The sequence below is a fragment of the Chinchilla lanigera genome, unplaced genomic scaffold (assembly GCF_000276665.1).
Source record: "Chinchilla lanigera isolate Chin_1 unplaced genomic scaffold, ChiLan1.0 scaffold00083, whole genome shotgun sequence".
Lineage (NCBI taxonomy): Eukaryota > Metazoa > Chordata > Mammalia > Rodentia > Chinchillidae > Chinchilla > Chinchilla lanigera.
In genome coordinates, this window is record NW_004955484.1 from 2,205,674 (window position 1) to 2,212,172 (window position 6,499).

Below are 6,499 nucleotides of genomic sequence, written 5' to 3' on the forward strand. Positions count from 1 at the left end.
AGCTCAGGCATGCAGGGGCCACCTTGGGCCTTCCTCATGGTCATCTGGGCTGCTGCCTGAGCACACAGAGCCCTTGCTGGGACTGGCCTCAGCTGCATTGCCCCCTGCCCCACCCTCTTCCTACCTCACTTTCAAATGCCTGGCCTTCCCCAGTGGTGCCACCCAGGGCAGGGGCTGCTGATTAAAGTGCGTTTACCATCAATCAGGAATCACCTTTTCGGGGGGGCAGGGCATGTGGTTGAGTGGTAGAGAGAATGCCTAGCGGTGCAAGGCCCTTGGTTTCATCCCCAGCGCTGTTTAAAAACAATGACCTATTTCATCAGAGTCTTGTATGAACCATGCCAGACTGTCTAGTGACAGTTTGTGAGAACAAGGGAATAACATTTTATCTAGCTCCTCAAATCCACATTTGGTGAAAACCAGCTCCCAACGAAAAAGATGTCCCTTTATCCAGGAGTCAGGAATTGTCCAGCAAATGTTTACGGGAAGTGGAAAGTATGAGTCAGTGCTCGGGCAGATTAGCAGCCTTTTGCCAGGTCCAGTGTTCGGCCCTCGCTGCGGCCTGAATGACTGATGCTGCCGTCCAAGGACACCTCTCAGCTGTCCTACAGGGTCCAGGGACTCCCCAGGAGGTGAGCTTCCTGGCCTTGCCCTGACCGCCAGTCCTGTTTCTTTCCATGGCCCACTTGAATGTATCAGGTTTCCAGGGCGTCTGGCACCTTCTCATTACTAAAGAAACTCCTGAAACAGTGTAAGGTCAAAGAATGGAACAGCCTCTCCCCGTGCTCCCCTCGTGTCCCAAGGAACAAATTACTCTAATTAAGAACTGTGCACAAGGCCTCCCGAGGGGCTGAGAGGGGACGCATTAAGAACTAAACCTGAAGTGCGCGCTGCGCTGTCGGAGCTAATCAAGAGGAACTGGGTGAGGGCCCTGGCGATGCTTCGCCTAGGGCCTGTCCTCATCGAACTGGAGGACGCAGCAGATCAGCTGAGCAGCTGGCACCACAGAAGGACAAGGGGCACCACTGGAGAGGAGCAGTGCTGCCTCTGTGCCGAGGAAGGTGGCGGGCTCCCCAGGTGCTGTGCTACCTCGAAGCACCAGCAGAGTAGGGGGGTGGGTGGTGTGCCAACATGTCGTCCTTGCCAGAGCTAGAAGCATTCAGGCACGTTGGGAACATTCATGGCACAGAACTGAGCAAACAGGAAGTGGTATGAGGATGGTGGGCACCCGGCAAGGACCAAAACAAGCTCATCCCGTTATCAAATACCCCACGGCCCCACATGCCAGGGGTTCCTTTCAGCTGTTAGGGCCCCTGCGTTTTCCAGAGGAGAAAACTTGCCTGATTTCACCGGGGTACCAGCCAGCGGTCCCATGCACAGGGCACACATGCAGGGCGCCACGTGGAGGGGCAAGATGGACAGCCTCTCCACACCTGCTGCCCGCCCCGCTGCTGAGTGGCTCCTGGGAAGGGAAGATTGGAATGCCGGGAGATCGAGAAACCTCTGGATGTGGAGACACTCGGGGTTGAAGGGAATGGCAGCTGCATCCCAAAGGGGAGGTGCGCTGGCCGCAGCCCTGAGTCCCGGCCAGTATAAGGGCTCAGCAGGGGCAAGTGCAGCACTGAGAAGCCCCCCTGGACACTGGCCCAGCCTCCTCTGCAAAGTTGTGTGTGTGTGTGTGTGTGTGTGTGTGTGTGTGTGTGTGTGTCTTTTTGAGACAAGGTCTCACTATGCCGTTCAGGCTAGCTTTGTACTCAGTAGCCCAGGCTCACTTCCAGCAAGGCAATCCTCCTGCCTCAGCCTCCAGTACAGGGATTACTGGCGTGCACCAGCACACCTGGCCTATCTGCAAAGTCCTTGTGTGTTGCTGCTCTTTTGTGTGTGTCCTCCTAGGGTGACTTAGATCCACAAATCCAGATGCCATTTTTGTCCACAGGCAAGTTGACCTCATCAAGGCAAACTGGGAAGGGAAAGCTGAACTGAGTCCTTCCTAGGCCCAGGTGCAGCTCTGACCACGCACCCCTTTCTTGTTTGCTGCTCTCTCTTGGCCTGAGACCCCAGAGATGGGCAGACTTCACAGTCCCTGCATACCTAAGGGATAAAGTATCTTGAGTCAGGAGGACAGTGAGAGACTCCCAGGAGGGGTGGCCCTTGGCTCAGGCACTCGGGTGGCACCCTGCCTCGAGATCTCCTGGCTCTGTGGTCCTGCCAAGTCCCTCAGCCTCTGTGAGTCTCAGATTCCTCACTTCAGAATGTGGCTGAAAACCGGGCATGGTGGCACACGCCTGTAATCCCAGCACTCGGGAGGCTGAGGCAGGAGGATCATTGCAAGTTCCAGACCAGTCTGGGCTACAAAGTGAGCTCACGGCCAGCCTGAACTGCATCGCGAGACCCTGTCGCAAAAAGACAAAAAAAAAAAAAAGTGACAGAATGATTCATAAGGTTGCTTTGCCTACCTTGGAACATTTTATTAAGTGAAGTCACTGTCCCAGTGCTAAAGTACTAAAATTTTACTAAATTTGCTAAAGTACTAAAATGAGATGAAAGCAGCTCATTCCCCAAGAAAGCCAAGCTGTTGGAGTAAAAATGAGTACCACTCTGAAGAACACTTTGGCGATGCCTAACCGGAGCTGAACCTGGCCAGTAACACAAGAGTTCTTGGGTTTACATCCCAGAGAAGCCTCGGCATGTGCAAACGGAGGCAGGATTATTGGCAGTCTTCAAACCCTGGAATCACTGAAGTAGAGGAAACACTTCTGTATGCTCAGGGTTGGGCCTACAAATTAAATGGATATTAAACAGATTAACAGAAGAAAAACACACAAACTTTAGTTTTTTGTTTTGTTTTTCTTACATGTGCGTGGAACTCAGACGAGCAGAGGTGAACGCTTAGACACGGAGTTGGGGCACAGGGAAGTAGTTCAGGGTTGGCACACTTGCCTCACATGCATGAGACCCTAGATTCCATCCCTAGCACCACAAGTAATACATTTTTATATGTGTGCATGCGTGAGCTGAGCAAAGAATCACATCACTGCTTAAGTTTTAGGGGGAAGATTCCTAGGACCTTCAAACTTAGTTGCAAACCCCAGCACCCCCACCTTTTTAAATTTTGAGATGGGGTTATACTAAGTTGTCCAGCTGGACTCAAACTTGCAGCCCTCCTGCCTCAGCCTCCCAGAGGACTGGAAGGACAGGCATTCATCACACACCCAGTTGAGCAAAAAAGAACTGGGAAAATGTGACAAAGCAGAGGGGCTTGGGCTAGGGGAAGTGACAAGGAGGTTAAGGCTGAGTTAATTTAATCTTTGCTTATGCAGATTTCTCTCTGACTTCCTTGGTGATAAAATCATCTCTTTCCTTCTGGAATAGGGAGGACACATTTCACACGGAAATTTTACCTCCTGCTATTAAGAGGAAGAAGGATGGTCAGAGTGTCCTGGCATCTACTGTCTTTCAAGGGACTTTAATTCAAAATAGTAGTTCAAAGCAGCATATTTTGGGGTAGCCCATTCTGAACTCCTTCACCACCCAGTGTCCCCCAGGAAAATGGATTGTGTGAAATAGACACAGTGGCACATGATTCAGCAGCAGAAAGAATGAGCAGGGGCCATGTTCCTCAACACAGGTGAGAGCCGTGTATACAGCGCCAGTGCGTAAAGGAAGTGATCCCACTGCCAGCACAGGGGCCTGTACCTGTAATCTCAGTTACTCAGGTGGCTGAAGCGGGAGAATCACAAGTTCCAGACCAACCTGGGAAATTTAATGGACTTTGTCTCAAAAATTTTTTAAAGGGACTAGGGATATAGCTGAAGGTATTTATGTAGCATTTACAAGGCCCTACGTTCAGTTCCCAGCACCACAAAAAATAAAATGGTTAGTGTTATATCCTGTGACTCAAATTTAAATTTTTTAAGAACATAAAATGAGGGCCAGGGATGTAACTCAGTAGCACAAGTGACTGCCTGGCAAGTAGAAGTTCCTGAGTTGGATTTCCGGTACCAAAAAACAAAAAGAACATAAAACGTACATATTGATTGGTTTAGAATGTACTGATACAGTGATAAACATAAGCTTGCCTGGTGGACACCACTTATGGGATAGGAAAGATCTTATGATGAGAGGAAGGTAAAAAAAGGAGCTTCACTTACAGGTGTGGTATATGGCTGAAGTCAGCAGGGAGTGACAGATATTTCTTACATTCATCACGTCCTGTTTATCTGACATGCTTCACTATCTCACCTCAGCCTCCCAGAATCCAAGGGAAGGACAGTTCAAGGATGGAAGTGTTGCCATGGTGATGCACTTGCTGGCTGTCAGCAGCTTTCTCTGCATGTCATTCTGGGCTAGCAGACATCCCGGAGTGATCCCCCAAGTGGGTCCTGGCTCATTTCCCAGGAGCAGAGTGACTCACACAGGTGCCCCCTACTTTCCTTTCAAAGGCCAACTTGGAGTGGCAGAAGGAGCTGAGGGGACTGGGCCAAGTCCTGGGGTCCCTCCTACCACAGCTGCCCAGTGGGACTGCTCCTGAAGCCTGAGAATCAGCCTCCATCTCCAACACCCCTGACAGCGCTGACAGACACAGAGGGGGACACAGCAGGCCACATGTGTTATGCCTTGTGACTAGATATCCCCCTAAAACCTCACATGGTCATAGGTAAGGCTTTTTTACAAGTGGCTGAATCTAGAGTATGTGACATGGAATGGATTCATAGTGCAATGCTAGGATCAAGGACACTAGCGTTAAGTATGTGAGTGCTACCTGCCCTAAGTAACCTGGATAAGATATAAGGGATAGAAAGAGCTGTGGTCATCCCTTGTTGCTTTGCTACCTTCTGCTCACCATGTACTGTTTCTCCTCTCTGATGCCTGTCTGCCATGCCACCATGCCTTGCAGCCAGCTGATTATGAACTGAAACCTTTACAAACTGTTAGCCAAATAAATCTTTTCTCCTTTAATTTTGGATGTTGGGTATTTTATCTCAGCAATGAAGAAAGTAAGACAGAATTTGGTATCAGAGAAGTGGGGTCATTGCTGTGACTATGCCTGGTCATGTGGTTCAGGAACCTTTGGGAGTAGCTTGTGGGAAGAGTTTGGAAGGGTTCAGAAATGCCCCCTGAAAAGTAGAGCTGGAACACCTTAGCCTGTACTTCATGGGAGATTCTGGTCAGAGCTCAGAAGCCCAGAAGGCTGATAAAAATCCTGCTGGTAAAGACCAGGCTCAGGAGGTTTTTGTTGGGAAGAAGGACTGCGTTGGCTGTTGGACTCCAGATGACGTGTGTTATAGCTTGGCAGAAAGTTTGCATTTTGCTTATGTTCAGAGACTTTGCCTGAAACTGAGATTAAGGGTGGCAGGCTAATTAATCTTGCAGAAGAAATTTCAAGGTAGCCTAATGTTGAGGTGGTGGCATAGCTGCTGTTGGGGGCTTTTAGCCAGATGTATGGCTGTGTTGAGAATCAAAAGCAAAGAGCCCAGCAGAATGATTTAAAATGTTTTTAATTTGGCCAAAAAGGAAGCTCCAGTAGAGCTTTGGATTGTAAAGATAGAGCAGAGAAGATCTTGATTGCTGAGAAGGAACGGGAGGATAGAAAAGATGTCCTAAGGACATCGCAAGAAGCAGCAGAGCTCTACTCTTAGCAGCCTCAAAATTGCAAAAAGTGAAAGACTTTGCTTTGAGAAGAAGGCCCCAGAGCACCATGTTCCAGAATAGTGGTGGCCTAGAGAAGCTGGTCCTTAGATATCTGACCCCTACAGCCAAGAGAGGGTAGCTGGCTACTGCTTCAGCTGGTAGCAGCCCTTGGCATAACCCACGTGGTGCTGGTTTCAGGGTGCATACAGAATGGAGGAGTTGTAGAGGCTACCACCTAGATTTAAGAAGAAGGCCTGGGATGCCAGGCAGTGTGGCCCCTGAGAGGGCAGTGTGAGAAGCTGTGAGGGTGAAGCCAAAGGTTTGATGGAGGCTCCAGAAATTTGGAGAAGCCAGGAACGAGGATCATCTGAGGAAAGGTACAAAGAGGAAATAGAATCTGCCCATGAGAGAAACCAGCAGTTTGGTAGAGGTGGAGCCACCCAAGCCCTTTGGAGTTCACATTTTAGCACAGATTGCCTCAGGTGCTGCATGTGGAACTATGGAACATATGTTTGCCCTGTTGGATTTTGGACTTGTTTTGGTCCTATTCCTCTGTGTCCCCCTATGTGTACCTTTTGGGATAGTAATGCTTATCTTGTGCCATTAAATGTTGGAAGTGCTTAACTTTCTTTTCATTTGCATGAGGGCTTGCAGTTGAGTTTGCCTTAAATCTCAGAGATTTTGGACTTGGACTTTTCAGCAGTGCTGAAACTGACAGAACTTTGGCAAATTTTAGAGATGGACTAAATGCCTTTTGCATAAAGAAATGTGTATGAGACTTTGGGGGAACCAGGAGTAAAATGTTATGGCTTGTGGTTTTGTTTTATTTTGTTTTGTTTTGTTTTGTTTTGCTTTGCTTTGTTTTGTT

At 49.0% G+C, this 6,499-nt stretch overlaps 1 long non-coding RNA gene across 1 annotated transcript in view; it reads right to left on the minus strand.

Moving 5' to 3' along the window:
• Positions 1–2,386: 2,386 nt before the first annotated feature.
• Positions 2,387–6,499, minus strand: part of LOC106146552 — an 8,429-nt gene continuing 4,316 nt past the window's right edge. The window contains exon 3 of the long non-coding RNA XR_001231040.1: positions 2,387–2,776. This is a non-coding gene — a long non-coding RNA (uncharacterized LOC106146552). The remainder of the gene's footprint in view (positions 2,777–6,499) is intronic.